The sequence below is a fragment of the Phyllobates terribilis genome, unplaced genomic scaffold, assembly GCF_046119375.1.
Source record: "Phyllobates terribilis strain yellow unplaced genomic scaffold, ASM4611937v1 Scaffold_5__5_contigs__length_657084704, whole genome shotgun sequence".
Lineage (NCBI taxonomy): Eukaryota > Metazoa > Chordata > Amphibia > Anura > Dendrobatidae > Phyllobates > Phyllobates terribilis.
In genome coordinates, this window is record NW_027362765.1 from 516,808,030 (window position 1) to 516,834,949 (window position 26,920).

At 48.0% G+C, this 26,920-nt stretch overlaps 1 protein-coding gene across 2 annotated transcripts in view; it reads right to left on the reverse strand.

Annotated features, from left to right (window-relative positions):
- LOC141273611 (beta-microseminoprotein-like) overlaps positions 1-26,920 on the reverse strand; it is a 63,301-nt gene that overhangs the window by 27,781 nt on the left and 8,600 nt on the right. The window lies entirely within an intron of this gene.

A 26,920-nucleotide genomic window follows, 5' to 3' on the forward strand; every position in this document is an offset into this window, starting at 1 on the left:
TCATCTCTATTAAGTGCACATTAGAGATATAAAAGAAATGTAAACCTCTGCTATAATAATAATAATAATAATAATAATAGTTTTTATTTATATAGCACCAACATATTCAGCAGCACTTTACAATTAAGAGGGGACATATAAAGACAATAAATTCAACACAAAGTAAGACATTATCTGACATGAAATCAGAATAAACCTTTCTCGTTTTAGGTCATTTAGGATTACCATAATTTTTAATATTTGACTAATGCCAGAATAATGAGAGAGAGAGAATGTTTTAAGGAATTGTATTACCTACTGCAAAGTTAATAGTTTACACACAATAAGATTACTATGTCTTTATTCTGGACTGCCCATATAATGATTTCATGTGTTTGGAAGCTTCTGATAGGTTTTTTGGCAACATATGAGTTAATTAGAGACACAACTGTGGATGTATGTTAATGCTAACTGAAACACACTGCTTCTTTGTGTAGCATCATGGGAAAGTCAAAAGAAATCAGCCAAGATATCAGGAAGAGAATTGTGGACTTGCATAAGTCTGGCTCATCCTTGGGTACAATTTCAAGATACCTGAAGGTGCCTCTTTCATCTGTTCAAACAATTATATGCAAGTACAAACAAGATGGGAATGTCCAGCCTTCATACCACTCAGGAAGGAGACGGGTTCTGTGTCCTTGAGATGAACGTGCTTTGGTCCAACATGTGCATATCAACCCAAGAACAAAAGCAAAAGGCCTTGTGAAGATGAGGGCGGAAGCTGGTAAGATTGTGTCAATATCCACAGTGAAACGAGTACTGTATCAACGTGGGCTGAAATGCCACTCTATCAGGAAGAAGCCATTACTCCAAAAGAAACATAAAAAAGCCAGATTAATGTTTGCAAATGCACACAGGAACAAATGCCTTAATTTTTGGAGACATGTCCTGTGGTCTGATAAAACTAAAATTTAATTTATTTAGGCATAATGACCATTGTTACATTTGGAGGAAAAGGGGAGACGCTTGGAAGCCTAAGAACACCATCCCAACTGTGAAACACGGGGGTGGCAGCATCATGTTGTGGCGTTGTTTTGCTGCAGTCGGGACTGGTGCTCTTCACAAAATAGAGAATCTTGAGAAAAGTATATTATGTGGGAATACTGAAGCTGCATCTCAAGACATCAGCTAAAGAAGATAAAGCTTGGGCGAAAATGGGTCTTCCAAATGAACAATGACCCAAAGCATACTGCCAAAATTTTAACAAAGTGGCTCAAGGAAAACAAAGTCAATGTTTTGGAGTGGCCATCACAAAGCCCTGATCTCAATCCTATTGAAAATTTATGGGCAAAGCTGAAAAGGCAGGTACAAGCAAGGCGATCTACAAACTGAATCAGTTACACCAGTTTTGTCAGGAGGAATGGGCCCAATTCTGACCAACTGTTGTGAGAAGCTTGTGGAAGGATATCCCAAATGTTTGACGCAAGTCATTCAGTTGAAGGGCAATGGTGCCAAATAGTAATGAAATGTATGTAAACTTTTGACTTTGCAGTAAGTAATAAAAATGTCTTAAAACATTCTCTCTCTCTCATTATTCTGGCATTTGGTTAATATTAAACATTATGGTAATCCTAATTGACCTAAAACGGGAAAGGTTTATTCTGATTTCATGTCAGATATTGAGAAAAACATGCATATGTGTCTTTTTATATAGTGTATGTAAACTTCTGATTTCAACTGTACATAGTACCCATAAATATTTTTATGCAAAGAAAAAATAAACAAAAAAGTACACATATTTGGTATCGCCGCGTCCGGAACGGCATCACCTATAAAACAGTCACACTAGTTAACTCCTTCAGTGAACACTGTAAAAAAAAAAAAAAAAAAAAAAAAAAACGAGGCAAAAAACTATGCTTCTCCATTATACTGCCAAACATAAAGTGGAATCAAATGCGATTAAAAAGACAAATGTAAATAAAAGTGGTATCGCTGAAAATATCATCTTGTCCTGCAAAAAACAAGCTGCCATAAAGCTCCATCAGCAGAAAAATAAAAAAGTTATAGCTCTCAGAATACAGTGATGCAAAAATAATTCTTTTTTTCTGTAAAATAGTTTTTGTTGTGTAAAAGCAGTAAAACAAAAAAAATACATAAATGTGGTATCGCTGTAGTCGTACTTACCTGAAGAATAAAGCTGCCTTTTCAATTTTACCACATGCAGAATGGCATAAAAACTAATTCCTGAATTGATGGTTTTTGTTCATTCTGCCTCCCAAAAATCGGAATAGAAAGCAATCAAAAATTGTTATATGCCCGAAATTGGTATCAATAAAAACGCCAACTCATCCAGCAAAAAACAAGCCCTCACATGACTGTCGGCAGAAATATGGAAAAATTATAGCTCTCAAAAAATGGTGATGTAAAAAATTAATTTTTGCAAAAAAAAGTGTCTTTTAGCATGTGAAGGGATAGCTAAACCTTAAAAAAAAATTATATGAATCTGGTATCACTGTAGTTGCACTGAGAATAAAATCGTCTAATCATTTATACCGCACGAGGAACAGCATAAAAAATAAAATCAATTCTACTATTGATTTGTTTATTCTCGCTCCAAAAGATCTCAGTAAGACTCGGCTCACATTTATCCTGCACTTCACGCTGAGCGCTTGCACTGGGGTTTCCGTTTAAATCTCTGAAATACGTGATTCAGACGGAAGATTCCCTATAATGAAGCAGATGGAGGCACTATGGACGCCGTCTGCCCTGTGACCCAGTGCTGTCCATCTTTTCAGGTGGACTTTGTGCACTTCTGAAGAAAGAGACACCACTGAACCGAGGCCAGACAGAGTCCAGAGTAACTCTGCTGACTCATTATAGTGAATGGTTCCTCAGGGGTTTCATCTGAATCTCGTCACTCAGAGATTTAGATGGAAACCCTGATGTAAGTGCTCAGCGTAGCGCACAGGATAAACTTGATCCAAAATGTTATTTAAAATATTCCAAATAAAAACTTCAACTTGATCCACAAAAAAGGCAAGTCCCCACACAGGTTTGTCATCTGTCAACTGAAATATAGGGGGCATCCACGTTATTGGTAACACAAAGGCTCTGGAAAAGCGCTATGGCTCCTCACCTCCCAAAACAAATCCAGCAAATTCTGTGCTGCCAAATCCAAATGCCCCTCTCCCTTCTGAGCCCACGGTGTGCTTCAACTGCATTTAGCATCCAACATGTTTGGCATTTTTGTAGACATGAGAGTCGGCCTAATTTATGGGTGCATGTCTCCAAAAGCATGAGCTAGGCATAATGTACTGAGCACTACAACGTAGTGGGCACTACAGTAACAGATTTGCAATTTTCACTCAGCAACATCGACTGCTGCTTGTTTCTGGAAAAAACCCATGGAGTCAAATCATCACTACACCTGTAGAAAAATTCCCAAAGGGGTATAATTTCAAAAATGGGGTCACTTGAGAGGGGGGGGGGGTATTCTGTTCTTCTACCACTTAGGGCTCTGTATATGGAGTCTGTAAACTATGCTAGGAAATTCTGCACTCAAGGAGGCAAATAGCGCTCCATCCCTCCCGAGTCATGCCGTGGGGTTAAGCAGTACTGTACAGCTAAATATGCGGTATTTCCACGTTCAGCAGAAATTGTGTGACAAATTTTGGTGACATTTATACCCATTTCCCAGTGTGAAAATGTAAAATCTGGGGCTAAAAGAATTTTTTGGTGGTAAAAATGTAATTATTATTTCTTCATTGCCCAACAGTATAAAATTCTGGGACACACCAGTGGTATTAAAATGACCACTGCTCCCTTAGATGAATTCACTAAGAGGTGTAGTTTGCAAAATGGGCTTATTTATGGGGGAAAGGGGTTCTGCTGTTCTGGCACCTCAGGAGCATTTCCAATGGGTCATGACACTTGCAAACCATAACAGTAAAATCTGCATTATAGTATAGCGCTCCTTCCCTTCTGAGCTTTGTACTGTGCCTCAAAAAAAGTTGTTCCCGATTACATGTAGGGTATTGGTGCAATCAGGAGAAATTGCACAAAAAAATTGAGAGGTACATGTTTCCTATTAGCCCTTAGGAAATTTGGAGCTAAAACAACATTTGAGCTATAAAAGGTAATTATTTTTTCTTCACCGCCCATTTTCTGTGAGGCACATGTAGTGTTAATGTAGCGCCCCGAGGGTTCGGCCACTACAGGGTTATTGCACCTCTGCCAGAGGTGTGGTATTCCACTCCCGGGTAAGGATGGAGTATGGACCAGGGCTCAGTTAGCTGCATACAGCACACACACCCCATTTCCGAGGGACAGCTCAACGGTGCTCCCACTAGACAGAAGTGCAGGCACGACCGACTATGTCCCTGTCTGGAGTGGGGAGGGGGGGTGGTTCCTGAGCGTAGGTAGGAGCCCATTGGTTGCTGGTCACCTGGGGTCATGGCTAGAGGGAAGTATAAAAAGGAGGAGCCATCTTAGATCTGGGTTTAGTCTGTGAGGAGAAGTTGAGAGGAGAGCTGATAGGGAGCAGCAGCTCAGGCTGAGTGCTGCTCCAGAGGCAGGCCTAGAGAAGAGGCCGGAGCCTGAGAGGAGAAGGAGAAGTGGGCCTAGAGAAGAGGCCGAGGAAGGAGGAGAAGTGGGAACATGAGGAGAAGGAACAAGAAAGGAAGAGAGAGAGGAACAGAGGGGCTCAGGAACAAGAAGGTGGAAGGGACCCTAAGAACCCACGAGAATACAGGGTGAAGGGTCAGGCAGATTAAGGGTACCGGATCCCAAGTTGGTGGAGGAGAAACAACCCTCAGCCAAAGACCGGAGGTCGTGATTAGAGATGAGCGTTGTTCTACTCGAACTGTTCGCCAATCTCAAATTCGAGCTGTTTTGGGCGGTGTTCGAGCCGTTCGGCGAACACGAACAATTTGAGAAAAATTCGGCTGTTCGAGGTTATGTTCGATAACTGTTCGTGCACCAAAATCATAACTGGATTTTTTCTCAGTAATGCTGAAAATTAATGTTAATACGCAGTTTGAGTGTACAGCGGGGTGGGGGGAGGGGCAGGGGATGGATCTCTGCAGGAACAATGAAGATCTCCATTTTTTTTTCTCTTTCCCGCATTTACAGTGGGGAGGTGCAATCTGTCAGCCTATCAGCAGCGCACACACGGAGCGAAGTGCTTTTTTTCACACAAGCAAGGGCATGTGTCATTGGCAGTGTATGTCACATGTCCTTGCCCTATAAGACCAAGCCATTTTCCCCGTCGCCACCATTTTCTCACTGCTGCAGCTGCGTGTTAGACGGCACCGCTGTTGCTGTGTGCGCTATACCTTGTTAATTTCAAGCCAATTTTCGCAAAAATATACAGATAGCTTGGGAGTAGGGAATAGTTGTGATTGCAGTCCTTTTAAGGACTAGGTTACAGCATTTCCTACGACTTTTATCAGGGAGGTCTGTGCTCTTAAATAGATCGGTTGTGGGAGTAAAGACTAATTGTAATTGCAGTCCTTTTCAGGACTAGGTTACATGAGTTCCTATCAGTTTTTGCCAGGCAGGTCTGTGCCAGTGCTGTGCAAGTTTTTTTCACAGCATTTGGTTGAATCTAGCAAAGCTAATCCTTTTTGGCCTATTGCAGAGTGTGTTAGTCAGTGGAGTAGCCTATCTGTGTTGCAAGATATACCACCTGTGTATAGAATACCAATTTTTTTACTGCACCTAGTGAAGTAAAATCTTTTGGGCATAGCATCATTCTATTAGTCCATCTATACTGACCTCCATCAGGTTGCAAATTAAAACTAATTTTTAACTGCATCTACAGTACCTCTGAAAAAATATTTGGGCTTCTAGCAGTGTGTGGGACTTGTTCTATTAGTCCATCTATACTGACCTCCATCAGGTTGCAAACTGAATATATTTTTTTCTGCATCTACCTCTGAAAAAAATATTGGGCTTCTAGCTGTGTGTGGGTCTTGTTCTATTAATCCATCTATACTGACCTCCATCAGGTTGCAAACTGAATATATTTTTTTCTGCATCTACCTCTGAAAAAATATTTGGCCTTCTAGTAGTGTGTCGGACTTTCTCTATTAGTCCATCTATACTGACCTCCATCAGGTTGCAAATTAAAACTAATTTTTATCTGCATCTACAGTACCTCTGAAAAAATATTTGGGCTTCTAGCAGTGTGTGGGACTTGTTCTATTAGTCCATCTATACTGACCTCCATCAGGTTGCAAACTGAATATATTTTTTTCTGCATCTACCTCTGAAAAAATATTGGGCTTCTAGCTGTGTGTGGGTCTTGTTCTATTAATCCATCTATACTGACCTCCATCAGGTTGCAAACTGAATATATTTTTTTCTGCATCTACCTCTGAAAAAATATTTGGCCTTCTAGTAGTGTGTCGGACTTTCTCTATTAGTCCATCTATACTGACCTCCATCAGGTTGCAAATTAAAACTAATTTTTATCTGCATCTACAGTACCTCTGAAAAAATATTTGGGCTTCTAGCAGTGTGTGGGACTTGTTCTATTAGTCCATCTATACTGACCTCCATCAGGTTGCAAACTGAATATATTTTTTTCTGCATCTACCTCTGAAAAAATATTGGGCTTCTAGCTGTGTGTGGGTCTTGTTCTATTAATCCATCTATACTGACCTCCATCAGGTTGCAAATTCAAAATAATTTTTTTCTGCATCTAACCCAGCCAATAGTTTTGGCCTAATACCACAGTTTGGCCACTCAGCTCTGCTCGGTTACCATCCATTGTTTTTTTGTGCAAACAACTCCAGAGTTGTGAATTAGTTAACCACCAAAATGAGTGGAAAAAGGCCTGCTGCTGGTGGAAAGGGGAATAGGCGTGTTGGGAAGGGGAAAAAAGGTTGTGTCCGTGCGGTAGGTGTTAAAGCAACAGTAACATCTGCAGAAGAAAGACCATCTTCCAGCCAAACTAAAATGTCTACTTCTTTTAGCGGACAATGTGATAAGATCCATTTCTTACGGCCACGCCAATCGCTACAAATTCCAGATGAGGCACAAAAACAGCAGGTGCTTCAACGGATATCAAGTGCTCCTTTAAGTGGGCTCTCCTCCACATCAACTTCAACATCACAAATACTCCAGTCCTCAAAGGTGTCACCCAAATCGCACTTGCTTCCTCACAGCTCCCAAATCTCCAGCTGCCCGTCTGAGTATGAGGTAGAACAGATGGTTGAGTCTGCAGAGCTGTTTACTCATACTATAGCCTGGGAATCAGAGGTCGACTCCAGCGCTTCTGTGAATCCAGACGAGGAAATGATCTGCACTGATGCCCAGAATCTTTATGAGTCGGATCCAGGACCAGACGCAGAAGGTTCTGACCATAATGTAGACCCTCATTCCCAAACTGTAACTCCTGTTGGTGGAGACAATGAGGAAGACGATGATAAGACTCAAATACCTGATTGGAGCGACAACTTTAGTTTTTTGTCAGGGCAGGAACAGGTTGGCTCTGAGGACGACGGGTGTGATAACGCACAGGGTGATGATGATGAGGTCGGAGATCCCACTTACTGTCAACCCACAGTCAGCCAAGAGATGAGGTCAGCAGAGGAGGTGGAGGAAGATGCTAGTGACGACGAGGTCAGGTTGCGCCTTCCTGGACAGAGACGTAGTACTGGAAGCACGTCAACAACTGCATCCTCAAACACAACTCTGCCTCTCACCACAAGTCGTGGTGGCTCTTCAGGTCGCATGGGTGCTAAGCCTTGCATAGCCTGGGCATTTTTTCAGATCGATAAAGATGACCCAACTCGTGTTATCTGTAACATTTGTCAGCAAAAGCTAAGTAGAGGCCAAAAAATACATAGTTTGAGTACTTCATGCATGAACCGGCACATGGACATGAAGCATAAGTTGCAGTGGGAAGCTCAGTGTGCTACAATGCGGCCTAGCCGGCCGGGCCAACCACCGTCTGCCATATCTTGTGCATCCGCGGCCTCTTCATCCTCTGTGACTGGGGGGACAGCAGTCACACCTGTTTTGGGGCACAGACCTGCCACCTCTTTACCCGCAACAGCCAGCGTGATTGGCAGGTCATCATTTTCTTTGGAGGTGGTAACACCAGCTGGTGTTGAGCGCTGTCCGACATCGATAGCACCACCTTTGGATGAAGGCAACCTAACATGTCCACCTGCATCTTCCTCACAGACCGGCAGTTTGCCGGGGACACCCTTATCAACCCCGTCTAAGCACAATAGCCAGCCCTCGGTCCCTCAGATGTGGACAAGTAAAAGACCATTTCCTCCTAGCCATGAGAAAGCTAAGAGGTTGAATTTCACCATCTGCAAGCTCTTGGCTACAGAAATGCTGCCTTTCCGCCTGGTGGACACAGAGGATTTTCGAGACCTTATGTCCGTCGCAGTGCCCCAGTACCAGATGCCCAGTCGGCACTACTTCTCAAAGAAAGGTGTGCCTGCGCTCCACCAGCATGTCGCACACAACATCACCGCTTCTTTGAGAAACTCTGTGTGTGACAGGGTGCATTTCACCACAGACACTTGGACGAGTAGGCATGGACAGGGGCGTTACATGTAGCTGACTGGGCACTGGGTAACTATGGTGACAGCAGGACAAGGGGCTGCTGTCCAAGTCTTGCCGTCCCCACGAGTTGTGCGTCAATCCTCTTTATGTCAAAGTTCCTCCACTGCTTCTGCCTCCTCAACCTCCTCTCGGTCTTCCACCTGCACCCAAAGCCTGTCTGGTCATGCCACAAGCTTTCTAACTGCGCAGAAGGGATCCTGCACACCTCCTTACTATGCTGGCAGTAGGGCTCAACGTCATCAGGCGGTTTTTACATTGAAATGTCTGGGAAATGTGAGTCACACAGCTGAGGAGTTGTGGTCAGCTCTGGAGAACCAATTTCATGAATGGTTGTCTCCACTGGACCTGAAACCAGGGAAGGCCGTGTGCGACAATGCTGCAAACCTGGGTGCGGCCCTTCGCCGGGGCAATGTCACACACGTGCCTTGTATGGCTCACGTGTTGAACCTGGTTGTCCAGCAATTTTTAGCCCACTATCCCAGACTAGATGGCCTTCTGCAGAGGGCACGGTCGCTGTGTGCTCACTTCCGCCGTTCGCATCCCGCAGCTCAGCGACTTACATCTCTACAGAAGTCGTTGGGCCTGCCACTTCACCGGCTAAAATGCGATGTGCCTACCCGGTGGAATTCAACTCTGCACATGTTGCAGCGACTGTGGCAGCACCGACAAGCCCTGGTGCAATACGTTCTGACGTATAGCCTGGGCCAACGAGATTCAGAGGTGGGGCAAATCACGCTGGAGGAGTGGTCTCAGATCAGGGACCTATGCACCCTTCTGCACAGTTTTGAAATGGCGACGAAGATGTTTAGTGCTGACGATGCCATTATCAGCATGACTATTCCGGTGATTTACATGCTGGAGCACATGTTAAACAGAATTCGGAGTCAGGTGGTGGCACAAGAGGAGGTGGAGGAAGTAGAGGAGGAGGAGTTGTATGCGGAAGGGCTAACATCTGCAAGGTCCAGAAGGTTGGCAGCACCAAGGCGGCAGGCATGTGAGGGTGGGGGAGATGGTTTTACCAGGGCGCATGGTAGCAGCCAAACTAGTGAGGAAGGTGCAGGAGCCCAGGAAGAAGTGGAAGACGAACTGATGGAAGACTCATCAGATGAGGGAGACCTTGATCACATTTCTGTTGTGCGAGGTTGGGGGGAGAGGACAGAGGAAGGAAGCATGATTGTTACCTCGCCACCAACACAACAGGGACTTGGTGCTCCTGGATGCGCAACACACATGAGTGCCTTCTTGCTGCACTACCTGCAACATGACCCTCGAATTGTGAGAATTAGAAATAATCCTGACTACTGGGTTGCCACACTGTTAGATCCCCGGTACAAAAGTAAATTTGCAGAAATTATTCCTGCCATAGAAAGGGATGCACGCATGCAGGAGTATCAGCAGAGACTGTTGCAGAATCTTACATGTGCTTTTCCACAAAATACCAGTGGTGCACGTAGTGAATCTCACAGTTCCAACTTGCCAACCGTGGGACCGTCAAGTGTTCAGCACTCAAACCGTAACAGAACCACAGTATCTGCTGGTAACATCAATTTTGCGGAATCATTTCACCACTTTTTTAGCCCATCCTTTGCAAGGCCACAGGAGACAAGAAGTCTGACACATAGTCAACGCCTAGAGACGATGGTACAGGAGTATCTCCAAGTAAACATTGAAGGAACGACTGTGTCACTGGACCCTTGCTCTTTTTGGGCTTCCAATCTGGATAAATGGCCGGAGCTAGCCACTTACGCCTTGGAGATCTTCGTCATGCCCCGCAGCCAGCGTTTTGTCTGAACGTGTGTTCAGCGCTGCTGGTGGTGTGCTGACAGATAAGCGCACGCGGCTCTCCACTGATAATGTAGACAGACTCACGTTCATAAAGATGAACAAATCATGGATCCGAAACGACTTTTCTACCCCTGTGTCATCCTGGGGAGAGTAAAAGCTTGATGATTGGTTAAAATCACCCTACCAAACGTTTTAAGCTTTCAAATTACTAATCATGTTTATCTGTATCTTGACTGGAAAATAATTTGGGCTTTGTAGCAGTGTGCAGCACTGATCCTATTAGGCCATCTATAATAAGCTTCACCAGATTTAAAATTAAAAATAATTTTTAGCTGCATCTAGCCCGGAAAATAATTTTGGGGCTCCGAGATGCGCAAGACACATAAGTGCCTTCTTGCTGCACTACCTGCAGCATGACCCTCATATTGTCAGAATTCGAAGTAATCATGACTACTGGGTTGCCACACTCTTAGATCCCCCAAACTTTTCGATCAACCTTTTCATTTTAATAAAGACCAAAAAAATGGTCATTTTTGAAATTATAAGCATTAGCAGGTTGTTAGAAACTGAAATCAAACAGTTTTCAACTCAAAACTTTATTCTAGGTGATGTTACATTTTCACATAGGACCCCTTGTTCGAAAGGAGCTTCTGAACTCTCTCGTCCATTGAATTTGTCAGGTTTTGGATGGTTTCTGCTTCAATTGTTTTGCATGAGGACAGAATACCCTCCCAGAGCTGTTGCTTAGATGTGAACTGCCTCCCGCCATCATAGACACTCCTTTTAATGATGCTCCAAAGGTTCTGAATGGGGTAGAGGTCAGGGGAGCATGGGGGTCACACCATAAGTTTGTCCCCTTTTATGCCCATATCAGCCAGAGATGCAGATGTTTTATGTGCAGCATGAGATGGTGTATTATCATGCAGAAAAATGATCTTGCTGTGAAATACACGGTTCTTCTTCTTGAACCATGGCAGGAAGTGCTGTTTGAGAAAATCCACATACATTATGGAGTTCATCTTTAGCGCCTTCAGGGATCCTAAAGGGGCCGACAATCTCTCTCCCCATGATTCCAGCCCAAAACATTACTCCACCTCCTCCTTGTTGGCGCTGTAGCCGTGTTTGCGTGGGGTGTCCATCAACCAGCCATCCTCCACTCCATCCATCTGGACCATCGAGCGCTGCACGGCACTCATCCGTGAACAAAACAGTTTTGAAATCAGTCTTCATGTAATGTTTGGCCCACTGGAGCCGTTTCTGCTTGTGTGAAGTGGATAGAGGAGGTCGACAGGATGGCGTATGCACAGCTGCAAACCTCTGAAGGACCCTGCATCTTGTTGTTCGGGGGACGTTGGAGGCACAAGCAGCTTCAAAAACTTGTCTGCTGCTATGACAAGGCTTTTTTGCCGCTGCTCTTTCAACGTGACGTAATTGCCTGTAGGAAAGAGTCCTCAATTTGCCCTTATCAGCACGCACACGTGTGTACTGTGAATCAGCTACATACTTCTTGATTGCCAAGACACTTCATCCTGATCATCGCACAATGTTGATTGTAGTCATGCCTTGACCTAAACACTCCACAATTTGTTGCTTCTCAGCAGCCGACACATCCTTTTTCTTTCCCATTTTGGCAGAAAATGTAGGCTGCTTAATAATGTGAGAGAGCCTTCTTAAGTAGTCTTGCCTTTCATTGGACACACCTGCCAAACTAATTAGCACAGGTGTCTGCAATTGCTTATAGTGATATAAAGAGCCCTGACACACATCACCATCAATGAGTTTAACTGACAAACAAACAAATTCTTCCCTTATCACTCCTAAACACTTTTTGCATAATAATTTGGAACGCGGTGTACATGTGCTTTTCCACAAAACACCAGCGGTTCACGTAGTGAATCTTACAGTTCTAACTTGCCAACCGTGGTCTGTATGGAATTGTTCAATAAAGGGCCCAAAATTAAGATAACATAGATGGGAGAGGTCTCTATGAATAGGAATTCCTAAGTATTTGATACCCTGTGAGGGCCAGGCAAAGGGAAAGTTGGACTGGATGAAATCCTATATGGATTTGGGGAGGGAGACATCGAGGGCCTCAGACTTCGCTGCATTGATTTTAAAATTTTACCATGTAACAAAGTGATCTATTTCAGCCATAACAGCATGGATGGATATATGTGATTGAGTGATATATACTAGGACATCATCAGCAAATAGAGAGCACTTGTACTCGGTGCCTCCCACCTCAATCCACCTAATATTGGGGTTATGGCGAATTGATGAGAGCAGGTGCTCCGTCACTAGGATGTATAAGAGAGGGGACAGAGGACATCCCTGCCTTGTCCCATTGGTGATTGTGAAAGGTGATGAAAATGTTCTGACGCACCCCCTGGGCCTTGGGACACCCGGAGCCGGACCCTTTTTGGTGGATGCTGGTGGTTGTAGTCTTTGTGGCGGCGACCCGGTTCCGTGGCTCAGGGCGGTCAAACCAGTGGCGGAACTATTTATGTGGTTTTGATGTTTAAATGTCCGACTACGCCACCCGTGGATTGCGGTCAGAGTGAACCGCCGCTACAGGGCAGACCGCTGAGGCTGGTGTTGTGGGTGCAGCAGAGCGTAGCATAACTCCCCACGGGAGGAGTATAGCCTCAGGGCAGTGTATGCGGAGGATGGGGGTGATGGTGCAGGGCAGCAGCAGTAACGACACGGAGTCAGTGATGCAGTCCAGGGCCTTTACTCACAGTTCTTATTATCCAGACCACGTCTGCAGGTAACGGCTGCCCACGTCGTACTGTGCTCACCAGGTGAGGGGCTCAGACAACTCCCAGATAACTTTGGAGCACTTCACAGGACCCCTTTTGTGTGTCCTTTGTCTGGCCTTTCTTACCAACACTTCTGTCCGGCTGCATCGGGCCTCCTCTTGGTAAACTTGGCGCCAGTTTCCCTGACCCTATGTGGTGCCTTCCTAGGGGGTGTAGCGAGGAGCTGCGCCACATAAAATGTCAGAGCCTCCGGTTTCTAGCTGAGGGTCGTTTCCTGCCTCCACTAGTTCGGGGACCGGTCTCCCCCTTTGGCCTGACCCCTCCACGCAGGTGGATTCGGGCATGCGGTGGCGACTCGCCCGTCCGCACCCCTGGGATCCCTTCATTCCTCGTTCCTGGAGCCTTCTCCGCTCCTCTTCCTTCCTTCTCCCTCTTCCAGGCCTGGGCCTCTGTTACTAGGCCCGCCTCCGGAGCATAGCTCATGCAGAGCCCCTGCTCCCTGCCACTTCTGCTCAGACTTCTCTGCACTGAACTAAGATGGTGCCCACCTTTTATACTCCCTTCTCAATGCACCCAGGCACTGCTTCCTCCCTGCTCCTGCACTACAGGGTTCCCCTTCCTCAGTGTTCCCTCCCCCCACTCCAGCCAGGGACAGGGACTGTCGTGCCCATCTCAGGGGCATATTGGTCGCCCTGCCCCTCGGCAATGTGGTGTAATGCATGCAGGTGTCGGGTCCTGATCCACACTCCATCCTTACCTGAGAGTGAGATATCACACCTCTGGGTGAGGTGCAATACGTCTGTAGCAACCGAGCCCTCAGGGTGCTACAGTTCCATTTATCTTCAGCCTAGGTGACGTATTGCGATACAGGGCCGTGATTTTGGCTATAAAAGGGTCCCCTAGACCCCTACCCCAAGCTTTTTAAGAGAATAATATATGGCGTGCCAGGAGACTCTATGGAATGCTTTCTCAGCATCCAACGAGAGTATCTAATTACAAATTTTTAACTGCATCTAGCCCAGGAAATACTTTGTGCCTAGTAGCAGTGTCTGCTAGTCAGCGGATTATCCCGGCTGTTAAGCAAGCTACACCACCTGTAGTTTAGACACTTAATTTTTTCAAAGGAAATGCTTCGGGACCATGGGATACTCAGTGAAGAGCATCAGGAGGCACCCCAAGGCATAGGGGCTGGGACTGGCAGTAGGATGCCTTGCGGTGGACAGCCGAGCTCGATCCTTATAAAAGCTTTTTAACTGCAGCAGCTTTAGTGGACGCTACTGGAGCTGGAATTACGCGGCTGCTGGCATGAGACTTGCCCTCCAATAGATCCTTGTAAATGGATTTAAAGTGTATTCATTCAAATTAGAGAGACAATTTAAATTAAAAAGCTTAGAGCTGCCTCCACCACAGGGGGGCTCTCTCGACCCACCAGCGGACAGGCACCAGTATTGGGAGAGGGGGGCTGGCCATCAGGGTTCACCGCGGCTCTGGCACAAACCCGGCGACACGGAGGTGGCACGGGCAGGAGCGGACTGGCCGTGTCGGCTTCTCACTTTTTGGATTTTAGAAGGGCATGACATGCCTATATCTGTGTCTCCCCCTCCTTTTACTCCTCCACCTCTTTTATTTTCGCATGACTATATGTACTTGTCACTTTTCCATGTGTTAGTTGTGTCTTCTGAGCAGTTTGTCAGCTTTTGGACACCTTTGAAGGTGTTTTCTATGTGTTTCTATGTGTTTTTGTTTGCCTGCCATTGGTTTTAACGGTGTTCGAAGGTGTTCGACGAACAGTTCGACGAACAGTTCGGCGAACACACGGGTGTTCGACGAACCGAACCGAACTCGAACACTACGGGGGTGGCTCAACACTAGTCGTGATCATTTATTTGTGCGACACCTCATCAAACCTGCTAGGAAGGCAACATAAAGGACAGCGGGGAACGGGGCCCACGTATACCTGCGCAGGTTCGCGGCAGCTGGACAAAGTGGGTCACTGGTGAGGCAGGCCAGAGAAAGGAAAGAAGGGGGTCCTGTGCCATATTCCTGAACTGCCTGGGAGTTGACCGAGCCCCACACCTGGTGGACGCAGCACGGCTCGGGCAGTCATCGCCAGCTGAAGTGACTTGGATATTAACCGTGAGTAAAGACCCTGGAGTGCAGTACGTTGTCTGTGTGCTTTTTCGCTCCTCCGGCACTACCGGTACTGGGACTCTCACCACCATCACTCCCACCATCCACTACACTGCCCTGGGGCCGCACTCTTCCCGTGGGGAGTCACACTACCCCAGCTGCACACCTCATCAGCCCCAGCGGTCTGCATGCAGCGGCGGTTCCTAATAACCGCAATCCACTGGTGGCGTAGTCGGACATTATCTAAAGTACAGTAGCAGACTACCATTGGTCTGACCACCCTGAGCCGCGGGACCGGGCCGCCACTACTACTCCCAGCGTCTCCCTATTGCCCGGTTCCGCGTGCCCCACGGCCCAGGGGGCGAGTCAGCTTTGGCGTAGTCGGCAGGATCGTTACCCACCCGCCACAAGCGGGTATTGCGCGCCTGAAAAGAGACGTTTATTGTACCAAAGATGGCGCCCACCCCATAAGAACGAGCACCATAATGTGCGCGCCAAAAGACAACAGGAAGCCACCTCCCATCCTGGGCCAGGTACCAGAATGGCGCCAAAGAAGGAGCCCTCCCTCAACAGCCATGAGAGCGGCTGTGGAGATGTCCGTCAACGTGGGGGGGCTGCCCCTGAGAGTGATTGTCAGCAGAATGCCCCAGGACCACCCCCTCTGGGGGCGGAAAGAGAAGAAAACTGTGGGGCAGGACGCGGTCTGGATCTGTCTGGCCAGGCCGCACCCGAAGATAGAGACAGGAACCAGCTCCAGCGCCCTGGCGCGTGGCCTGCTGCAGGCCGAATCCCCATGCAGCTTCACGGAGCTGCTAGCACACCTCCCCAAGGAAGACCCCGAGTATGTGCGGGCTGCGCTGGAGGAGCTGGACCGGAGGATGGTCCGGGCGCAGCGGGACGTGATTGCCGGGTGGAAAGAAGAAATGGCCTGGCGGGTCATGATCCTGCAGCAGGAGGCGCCGTCGACATCCAGCGGCACACCAGCCACCGAGGGCAGTGAAAGCAGAGCGGAGGCCGAGGACGACGCCGCGGAGCAGGCCGCGACAGCAGAGGCAGGTAACGGAGACGCACCTACCCCGAACCCTGGGGCCGCCGACCTGCCCCTGCACCCTGTTGCGGAGCCCAACGTACCTGAACCTGCCATCGACACCGTGCCTCCACCGCTACCAACCGGTTCCCAGGCCATCGACACCGCCAGCGAGCCCCGCCCCACGCCGTGCCCTCTGACCCCGGGCGTGATCAGCAGACCACAATCGCAGGCCCGGTCGCAAGGCCTAGCGCCCCCGGACGCCGCCCGTCGACGGGAGTACTGCCGCCAACAGCTGGAGGTGTTCGAGAGGGAGCAGCGGGAGCGGTGCATGAAACAGGAGAAGCTGCAGGCCCAAAGTGCGGAGCAGAAGATGAAGGCCCGACGAGATCCCCGAGCTGCCCGCGGTCCCCGAGTCACCGGGACTGTCGTAAAATTTCACATGGAACATGGCTTGGGTTTCATTAAAGATCCTGAGACCATCAACAACGTGTTCGTGACTAGGAGGGATGTAGAGAGCCAGCTGCCAGAAGGTCATCGAGGGCGGGATCTATATCCAGGAGACGTGGTGTCCTACACCCGACACCAAGGCGTGAAGGGATGGTACGCCCTCCACGTCCACAGAGTAGTAGAGGAGGAGGAACAGCACTACTCGGACTCTGAGTACCAAGAGGGCCCGGACGGGCCTGAAGACTATGAGGAGCAAGGAGCGGCTGGAGGGTATCGCTACCAGTAAACAGTAGCATACCAGTGTAAATAGTTACCCGTCAGGGTACAAAGGAACTGTTTAGGACTGTTTCAAATTGAGTGTGGTCCCCGTTGGGACTGATATAGGACTGTTTGACTGTTGCCCTATCCCCTAGGTAACCTGGCTGAGGACTGAGAGCAGCCATCCCTCTTCCCTCCCTTTAACAGGCTGAGGACTGTGAGCAGCCATTCCCCCTTTTCAACCGGCCGAGGACTGGGAATGGCCAATCCCTTGTATATAGTTGCGCTTCCTAAAGCGCCCCCTACTGGTTTTATACAAAAAATGTAACGTCTACCTCAAGATTAACTGGACTGTTGCACCTTTACCTGGTCGCAAGTTGCACCGCGGCCATGATCAAAGAATCCAAGAATGTGCTTTACTTAAAAATGTTTGGCATGAGAAAGTTTTATATGCTGCTGGGTGATAATGCAAGAGTTTTATAGGATGTTTTATACAAAAGAGTTCCGGAAGTATTGAAAATGTTTTTTATAATGCCTAGTGAAAAGAAAAGTGTGTCCCATAAAGGGAATTGAACAATGTCGTCCGTTTCTGATGTAAAAGGTTATTGAAAAAAAAAAGTTTGCATGTCCTGTAATTAATTGTTTTTGCTCTTTTCCAGCCCGAGGACGTGCTGTGCTTTACCAGGGGGGAATGTAGCGCCCCGAGGGTTCGGCCGCTACAGGGGTATTGCACCTCTGCCAGAGGTGTGGTATTCCACTCCCGAGTAAGGATGGAGTATGGACCAGGGCTCAGTTAGCTGCATACAGCACACACACCCCATTTCCGAGGGACAGCTCAACGGTGCTCCCACTAGACAGAAGTGCAGGCACGACCGACTATGTCCCTGTCTGGAGTGGGGAGGGGGGGTGGAACACCCAGTGCTATAGGGGCAGATAGGGGTTGGTTCCTGAGCGCAGGTACGAGCCCATTGGTTGCTGGTCACCTGGGCTCATGGCTAGAGGGAAGTATAAAAGGGAGGAGCCATCTTAGATCTGGGTTCAGTCTGTGAGGAGAAGTTGAGAGGAGAGCTGACAGGGAGCAGCAGCTCAGGCTGAGTGCTGCTCCAGAGGCAGGCCTAGAGAAGAGGCCGGAGCCTGAGAGGAGGAGAAGTGGGCCTAGAGAAGAGGCCGAGGAAGGAGGAGAAGTGGGAACAGGAGGAGAAGGAACAAGAAAGGAAGAGAGAGAGGAACAGAGGGGCTCAGGAACAAGAAGGTGGAAGGGACCCTAAGAACCCACGAGAATACAGGGTGAAGGGTCAGGCAGATTAAGGGTACCGGATCCCAAGTTGGTGGAGGAGAAACAACCCTCAGCCAAAGACCGGAGGTCGTGATCATTTACTGGTGCGACACCTCATCAAACCTGCTAGGAAGGCACCATAAAGGACAGCGGGGAACGGGGCCCTTGTTTACCTGCGCAGGTCCGTGGCAGCTGGACAAAAGTGGGTCACTGGTGAGGCAGGCCAGAGAAAGGAAAGAAGGGGGTCCTGTGCCATATTCCTGAACTGCCTGGGAGTTGACCGAGCCCCACACCTGGTGGACGTAGCACGGCTCGGGCAGTCATCGCCAGCTGAAGTGACTTGGATATTAACCGTGAGTAAAGACCCTGGACTGCAGTACGCTGTCTGTGTGCTTTTTCGCTCCTCCGGCACTACCGGTACAGGGACTCTCACCACCATCACTCCCACCATCCACTACACTGCCCTGGGGCCGCACTCTTCCCGTGGGGAGTCACACTACCCCAGCTGCACACCTCATCAGCCCCAGCGGTCTGCATGCAGCGGCGGTTCCTAATAACCGCAATCCACTGGTGGCGTAGTCGGACATTATCTAAAGTACAGTAGCAGACTACCATTGGTCTGACCACCCTGAGCCGCGGGACTACTACTCCCAGCGTCTCCCTATTGCCCGGTTCCGCGTGCCCCATGGCCCAGGGGGCGAGTCATTAACATGCTCAGTGCACCTCAGTGCACCTCTAGATGAGTGCAATTTGTAAAATAACGCCACTTATGGTGTAGCCTTGTGAAGACTTCACTTATGGTGTAGCCTCGAGGAGCAGGAAACTTGTGCGCAGGCGCCGGGAAGGCAGAGTGACTCACCTGCGCACCAGTTTCCTGCTCCATCGGGTTACACAGACGGCAGGAAGAAGATCACCGTCCGTATAGGGTAAATTGTGCAGGCGCGGGATCTGCACTCGGCGTCCCCCGGACGGGAAGCTTAACAAAACTAATTTATTAAAACGCTATTACAAAACAAGTAGACCTCTAATATGGGACATACAGATAAGTATAGATTCACATTACTATCACCTGTATGCCCTTATTAGAGGTCTGATAGGCCCCAGGGGGGTGACAGATTCCCTTTAACCATATATGGGGTATCTGTGTACTCAGGAGAAATTTCACAACAAATTGTATGGTCAATTTTGCTCCTATTACCCATAATAAAATTAAAAATGTAGGGCAAAACCAACATTTGTGCAGGAAAAATGTAATTTTTTATTTTTTTTTATTTTTACAGCTTAACATTATAAAATTCTGTGAGGCACCTGGGGTTTCAAAGTGTTCACTAAACATCTGAAAAAGTTCCCTGAGGGGTATAGTTTCCAAAATGGGGTCACATGTGGGGAGTTTCCACTGGTAAGACACATCAGAGACTCTCCAAACGCAACATGGAGTCCACTAATGATTCCAGCCAATTTTGTGTTCAAAAAGGTCAACTGGCACTCCTTCCCTTCCAAGCCCTTCTTTGCGCCCAAACAGTACTCAGTATTGGCGCACTCAGTAAAAATTGCACAGCAAATTGTATGGTTCATTTTCTCCTGTTACCTCATAGAATCATAGAATCATAGAATGGTAGAGTTGGAAGGGACCTCCTGGGTCATCTGGTCCAACCCCCTGCTCAAAGCAGGATTCACTAAATCATCTCAGACAGATGTCTGTCCAGCCTCTGTTTGAAGACGTCCATTGAAGGGGAACTCACCACCTCTCGTGGCAGCCTGTTCCACTCATTAATCACCCTAACTGTCAAAAAGTTTTTTCTAATATCTAATCTGTGTCTCCTCCCATTTAGTTTCATCCCATTGCTTCTAGTCTTTCCTTGTGCAAATGAGAATAAAGATGATCCTTCTACAATGTGACAGCCCTTGACATATTTGTAGACAGCTATTAAGTCTCCTCTCAGTCTTCTTTTTTGCAAGCTAAACATTCCCAAATCCTGCAACCGTTCCTCATAGGACATGGTTTGCAGACCAGTCACCATTCTGGTCGCTCTTCTCTGAACTTGCTCCAGTTTGTCTATGTCTTTTTTAAAATGTGGTGCCCAAAACTGTACACAGTATTCCAGATGAGGTCTGACCAAAGAGGAGTAAAGACCGATAATGACTTCACGTGATCTAGACTGTATGCTTCTGTTAATACATCCCAGAATTGTATTTGCCTTTTTGCTGCTGCATCACACTGTTGACTCATGTTCAGTCTATGATCTATTAGTATTAGTGTTGAGCCACCCCCGTAGTGTTCGAGTTCGGTTCGGTTCGTCGAACACCCGTGTGTTCGCCGAACTGTTCGTCGAACTGTTCGTCGAACACCTTCGAACACCGTTAAAACCAATGGCAGGCAAACAAAAACACATAGAAACACATAGAAAACACCTTCAAAGGTGTCCAAAAGCTGACAAACTGCTCAGAAGACACAACTAACACATGGAAAAGTGACAAGTACATATAGTCATGCGAAAAGAAAAGAGGTGGAGGAGTAAAAGGAGGGGGAGACACAGATATAGGCATGTCATGCCCTTCTAAAATCCAAAAAGTGAGAAGCCGAGACGGCCAGTCCGCTCCTGCCCGTGCCACCTCCGTGTCGCCGGGTTTGTGCCAGAGCCGCGGTGAACCCTGACGGCCAGCCCCCCTCTCCCAATACTGGTGCCTGTCCGCTGGTGGGTCGAGAGAGCCCCCCTGTGGTGGAGGCAGCTCTAAGCTTTTTAATTTAAATTGTCCCTCTAATTTGAATGAATACACTTTAAATCCATTTACAAGGATCTATTGGAGGGCAAGTCTCATGCCAGCAGCCGCGTAATTCCAGCTCCAGTAGCGTCCACTAAAGCTGCTGCAGTTAAAAAGCTTTTATAAGGATCGAGCTCGGCTGTCCACCGCAAGGCATCCTAGTGCCAGTCCCAGCCCCTATGCCTTGGGGTGCCTCCTGATGCTCTTCACTAAGTATCCCGTGGTCCCGAAGCATTTCCTTTGAAAAAATTAAGTGTCCAAACTACAGGTGGTGTAGCTTGCTTAACAGCCGGGATAATCCGCTGACTAGCAGACACTGCTACTAGGCACAAAGTATTTCCTGGGCTAGATGCAGTTAAAAATTTGTAAGTAGATACTCTCGTTGGATGCTGAGAAAGCATTCCATAGAGTCTCCTGGCACGCCATATATGATTCTCTTAAAAAGCTTGGGGTAGGGGTCTAGGGGACCCTTTTATAGCCAAAATCACGGCCCTGTATCACAATACGTCACCTAGGCTGAAGATAAATGGAACTGTAGCACCGAGGGCTCGGTTGCTACAGACGTATTGCACCTCACCCAGAGGTGTGATATCTCACTCTCAGATAAGGATGGAGTGTGGATCAGGACCCGACACCTGCATGCATTACACCACATTGCTGTGGGGCAGGGCGACCAATATGCCCCTGAGATGGGCACGACAGTCCCTGTCCCTGGCTGGAGTGGGGGGAGGGAACACTGAGGAAGGGGAACCCTGCAGTGCAGGAGCAGGGAGGAAGCAGTTCCTGGGTGCATTGAGAAGGGAGTATAAAAGGTGGGCACCATCTTAGTTCAGTGCAGAGAAGTCTGAGCAGAAGTGGCAGGGAGCAGGGGCTCTGCATGAGCTCTGCTCCGGAGGCGGGCCTAGTAACAGAGGCCCAGGCCTGCAAGAGGGAGAAGGAAGGAAGAGGAGCGGAGAAGGCTCCAGGAACGAGGAATGAAGGGATCCCAGGGGTGCGGACGGGCGAGTCGCCACCGCACGCCCGAATCCACCTGCGTGGAGGGGTCAGGCCAAAGGGGGAGACCGGTCCCCGAACTAGTGGAGGCAGGAAACGACCCTCAGATAGAAACCGGAGGCTCTGACATTTTATGTGGCGCAGCCCCTTGCTCCACCCGCTAGGAAGGCACCACATAGGGTCAGGGAAACTGGCGCCAAGTTTACCAAGAGGAGGCCCGAGGCAGCCGGACAGAAGTGTTGGTAAGAAAGGCCAGACAAAGGACACACAAAGGGGGTCCTGTGAAGCGCTCCAAAGTTATCTGGGAGTTGTCTGAGCCCCTCACCTGGTGAGCACAGTACGACGTGGGCAGCCGTTACCTGCAGACGTGGTCTGGATAATAAGAACTGTGAGTAAAGGCCCTGAACTGCATCACTGACTCCGTGTCGTTACTGCTGCTGCCCTGCACCATCACCCCCATCCTCCACATACACTGCCCTGAGGCTATACTCCTCCCGTGGGGAGTTATGCTACGCTCTGCTGCACCCACAACACCAGCCTTAGCGGTCTGCCCTGTAGCGGCGGTTCACTCTGACCGCAATCCACGGGTGGCGTAGTCGGACATTTAAACATCAAAACCACATAAATAGTTCCGCCACTGGTTTGACCGCCCTGAGCCACGGAACCGGATCGCCGCCACGAAGACTACAACCACCAGCATCCACCAAAAAGGGTCCGGCTCCGGGTGTCCCAAGGCCCAGGGGGTGCGTCAGAACATTTTCATCACCTTTCACAATCACCAATGGGACAAGGCAGGGATGTCCTCTGTCCCCTCTCTTATACATCCTAGTGACGGAGCACCTGCTCTCATCAATTCGCCATAACCCCAATATTAGGTGGATTGAGGTGGGAGGCACCGAGTACAAGTGCTCTCTATGTGCTGATGATGTCCTAGTATATATCACTCAATCACATATATCCATCCCTGCTGTTATGGCTGAAATAGATCACTTTGTTACATGGTAAAATTTTAAAATCAATGCAGCGAAGTCTGAGGCCCTCGATGTCTCCCTCCCTAAATCCATATAGGATTCCATCCAGTCCAACTTTCCCTTTGCCTGGCCCTCACAGGGTATCAAATACTTAGGAATTCCTATTCATAGAGACCTCTCCCATCTATGTTATCTTAATTTTGGGCCCTTTATTGAACAATTCCATACTGACCACGGTTGGCAAGTTAGAACTGTAAGATTCACTACGTGAACCACTGGTGTTTTGTGGAAAAGCACATGTACACCGCGTTCCAAATTATTATGCAAAAAGTGTTTAGGAGTGATAAGGGAAGAATTTGTTTGTTTGTCAGTTAAACTCATTGATGGTGATGTGTGTCAGGGCTCTTTATATCACTGTAAGCAATTGCAGACACCTGTGCTAATTAGTTTGGCAGGTGTGTCCAATGAAAGGCAAGACTACTTAAGAAGGCTCTCTCACGTTATTAAGCAGCCTACATTTTCTGCCAAAATGGGAAAGAAAAAGGATGTGTCGGCTGCTGAGAAGCAACAAATTGTGGAGTGTTTAGGTCAAGGCATGACTACAATCAATATTGTGCGATGATCAGGATGAAGTGTCTTGGCAATCAAGAAGTATGTAGCTGATTCACAGTACACACGTGTGCGTGCTGATAAGGGCAAATTGAGGACTCTTTCCTACAGGCAATTACGTCAGGTTGAAACAGCAGCGGCAAAAAAGCCTTGTCATAGCAGCAGACAAGTTTTTGAAGCTGCTTGTGCCTCCAACGTCCCCCGAACAACAAGATGCAGGGTCCTTCAGAGGTTTGCAGCTGTGCATACGCCATCCTGTCGACCTCCTCTATCCACTTCACACAAGCAGAAACGTCTCCAGTGGGCCAAACATTACATGAAGACTGATTTCAAAACTGTTTTGTTCACGGATGAGTGCCGTGCAGCGCTCGATGGTCCAGATGAATGGAGTGGAGGATGGCTGGTTGATGGACACCCCACGCAAACACGGCTACAGCGCCAACAAGGAGGAGGTGGAGTAATGTTTTGGGCTGGAATCATGGGGAGAGAGATTGTCGACCCCTTTAGGATCCCTGAAGGCGCTAAAGATGAACTCCATAATGTATGTGGATTTTCTCAAACAGCACTTCCTGCCATGGTTCAAGAAGAAGAACCGTGTATTTCACAGCAAGATCATTTTTCTGCATGATAATGCACCATCTCATGCTGCACATAAAACATCTGCATCTCTGGCTGATATGGGCATAAAAGGGGACAAACTTATGGTGTGACCCCCATGCTCCCCTGACCTCTACCCCATTCAGAACCTTTGGAGCATCATTAAAAGGAGTGTCTATGATGGCGGGAGGCAGTTCACATCTAAGCAACAGCTCTGGGAGGGTATTCTGTCCTCATGCAAAACAATTGAAGCAGAAACCATCCAAAACCTGACAAATTCAATGGACGAGAGAGTTCAGAAGCTCCTTTCGAACAAGGGGTCCTATGTGAAAATGTAACATCACCTAGAATAAAGTTTTGAGTTGAAAACTGTTTGATTTCAGTTTCTAACAACCTGCTAATGCTTATAATTTCAAAAATGACCATTTTTTTGGTCTTTATTAAAATGAAAAGGTTGATCGAAAAGTTTGGGGGATCTAAGAGTGTGGCAACCCAGTAGTCATGATTACTTCGAATTCTGACAATATAAGGGTCATGCTGCAGGTAGTGCAGCAAGAAGGCACTTATGTGTCTTGCGCATCTCGGAGCCCCAAAATTATTTTCCGGGCTAGATGCAGCTAAAAATTATTTTTAATTTTAAATCTGGTGAAGCTTATTATAGATGGCCTAATAGGATCAGTGCTGCACACTGCTACAAAGCCCAAATTATTTTCCAGTCAAGATACAGATAAACATGATTAGTAATTTGAAAGCTTAAAACGGTTGGTAGGGTGATTTTAACCAATCATCAAGCTTTTACTCTCCCCAGGATGACACAGGGGTAGAAAAGTCGTTTCGGATCCATGATTTGTTCATCTTTATGAACGTGAGTCTGTCTACATTATCAGTGGAGAGCCGCGTGCGCTTATCTGTCAGCACACCACCAGCAGCGCTGAAGACACGTTCAGACAGAACGCTGGCTGCGGGGCATGACAAGATCTCCAAGGCGTAAGTGGCTAGCTCCGGCCATTTATCCAGATTGGAAGCCCAAAAATAGCAAGGGTCCAGTGACACAGTCGTGGCTTCAATGTTTACTTGGAGATACTCCTGTACCATCGTCTCTAGGCGTTGACTATGTGTCAGACTTCTTGTCTCCTGTGGCCTTGCAAAGGATGGGCTAAAAAAGTGGTGAAATGATTCCACAAAATTGATGTTACCAGCAGATACTGTGGTTCTGTTACGGTTTGAGTGCTGAACACTTGACGGTCCCACGGTTGGCAAGTTGGAACTGTGAGATTCACTACGTGCACCACTGGTATTTTGTGGAAAAGCACATGTAAGATTCTGCAACAGTCTCTGCTGATACTCCTGCATGCGTGCATCCCTTTCTATGGCAGGAATAATTTCTGCAAATTTACTTTTGTACCGGGGATCTAACAGTGTGGCAACCCAGTAGTCAGGATTATTTCTAATTCTCACAATTCGAGGGTCATGTTGCAGGTAGTGCAGCAAGAAGGCACTCATGTGTGTTGCGCATCCAGGAGCACCAAGTCCCTGTTGTGTTGGTGGCGAGGTAGCAATCATGCTTCCTTCCTCTGTCCTCTCCCCCCAACCTCGCACAACAGAAATGTGATCAAGGTCTCCCTCATCTGATGAGTCTTCCATCAGTTCGTCCTCCACTTCTTCCTGGGCTCCTGCACCTTCCTCACTAGTTTGGCTGCTACCATGCGCCCTGGTAATATCATCTCCCCCACGCTCACATGCCTGCCGCCTTGGTGCTGCCGACCGTCTGGACCTTGCAGATGTTAGCCCTTCCGCATACAACTCCTCCTCCTCTACTTCCTCCACCTCCTCTTGTGCCACCACCTGACTCCGAATTCTGTTTAACATGTGCTCCAGCATGTAAATCACCGGAATAGTCATGCTGATAATGGCATCGTCAGCACTAAACATCTTCGTCGCCATTTCAAAACTGTGCAGAAGGGTGCATAGGTCCCTGATCTGAGACCACTCCTCCAGCGTGATTTGCCCCACCTCTGAATCTCGTTGGCCCAGGCTATACGTCAGAACGTATTGCACCAGGGCTTGTCGGTGCTGCCACAGTCGCTGCAACATGTGCAGAGTTGAATTCCACCGGGTAGGCACATCGCATTTTAGCCGGTGAAGTGGCAGGCCCAACGACTTCTGTAGAGATGTAAGTCGCTGAGCTGCGGGATGCGAACGGCGGAAGTGAGCACACAGCGACCGTGCCCTCTGCAGAAGGCCATCTAGTCTGGGATAGTGGGCTAAAAATTGCTGGACAACCAGGTTCAACACGTGAGCCATACAAGGCACGTGTGTGACATTGCCCCGGCGAAGGGCCGCACCCAGGTTTGCAGCATTGTCGCACACGGCCTTCCCTGGTTTCAGGTCCAGTGGAGACAACCATTCATGAAATTGGTTCTCCAGAGCTGACCACAACTCCTCAGCTGTGTGACTCACATTTCCCAGACATTTCAATGTAAAAACCGCCTGATGACGTTGAGCCCTACTGCCAGCATAGTAAGGAGGTGTGCAGGATCCCTTTTGCGCAGTTAGAAAGCTTGTGGCATGACCAGACAGCCTTTGGGTGCAGGTGGAAGACCGAGAGGAGGTTGAGGAGGCAGAAGCAGTGGAGGAAAAATGACATAAAGAGGATTGACGCACAACTCGTGGGGACGGCAAGACTTGGACAGCAGCCCCTTGTCCTGCTGTCACCATAGTTACCCAGTGCCCAGTC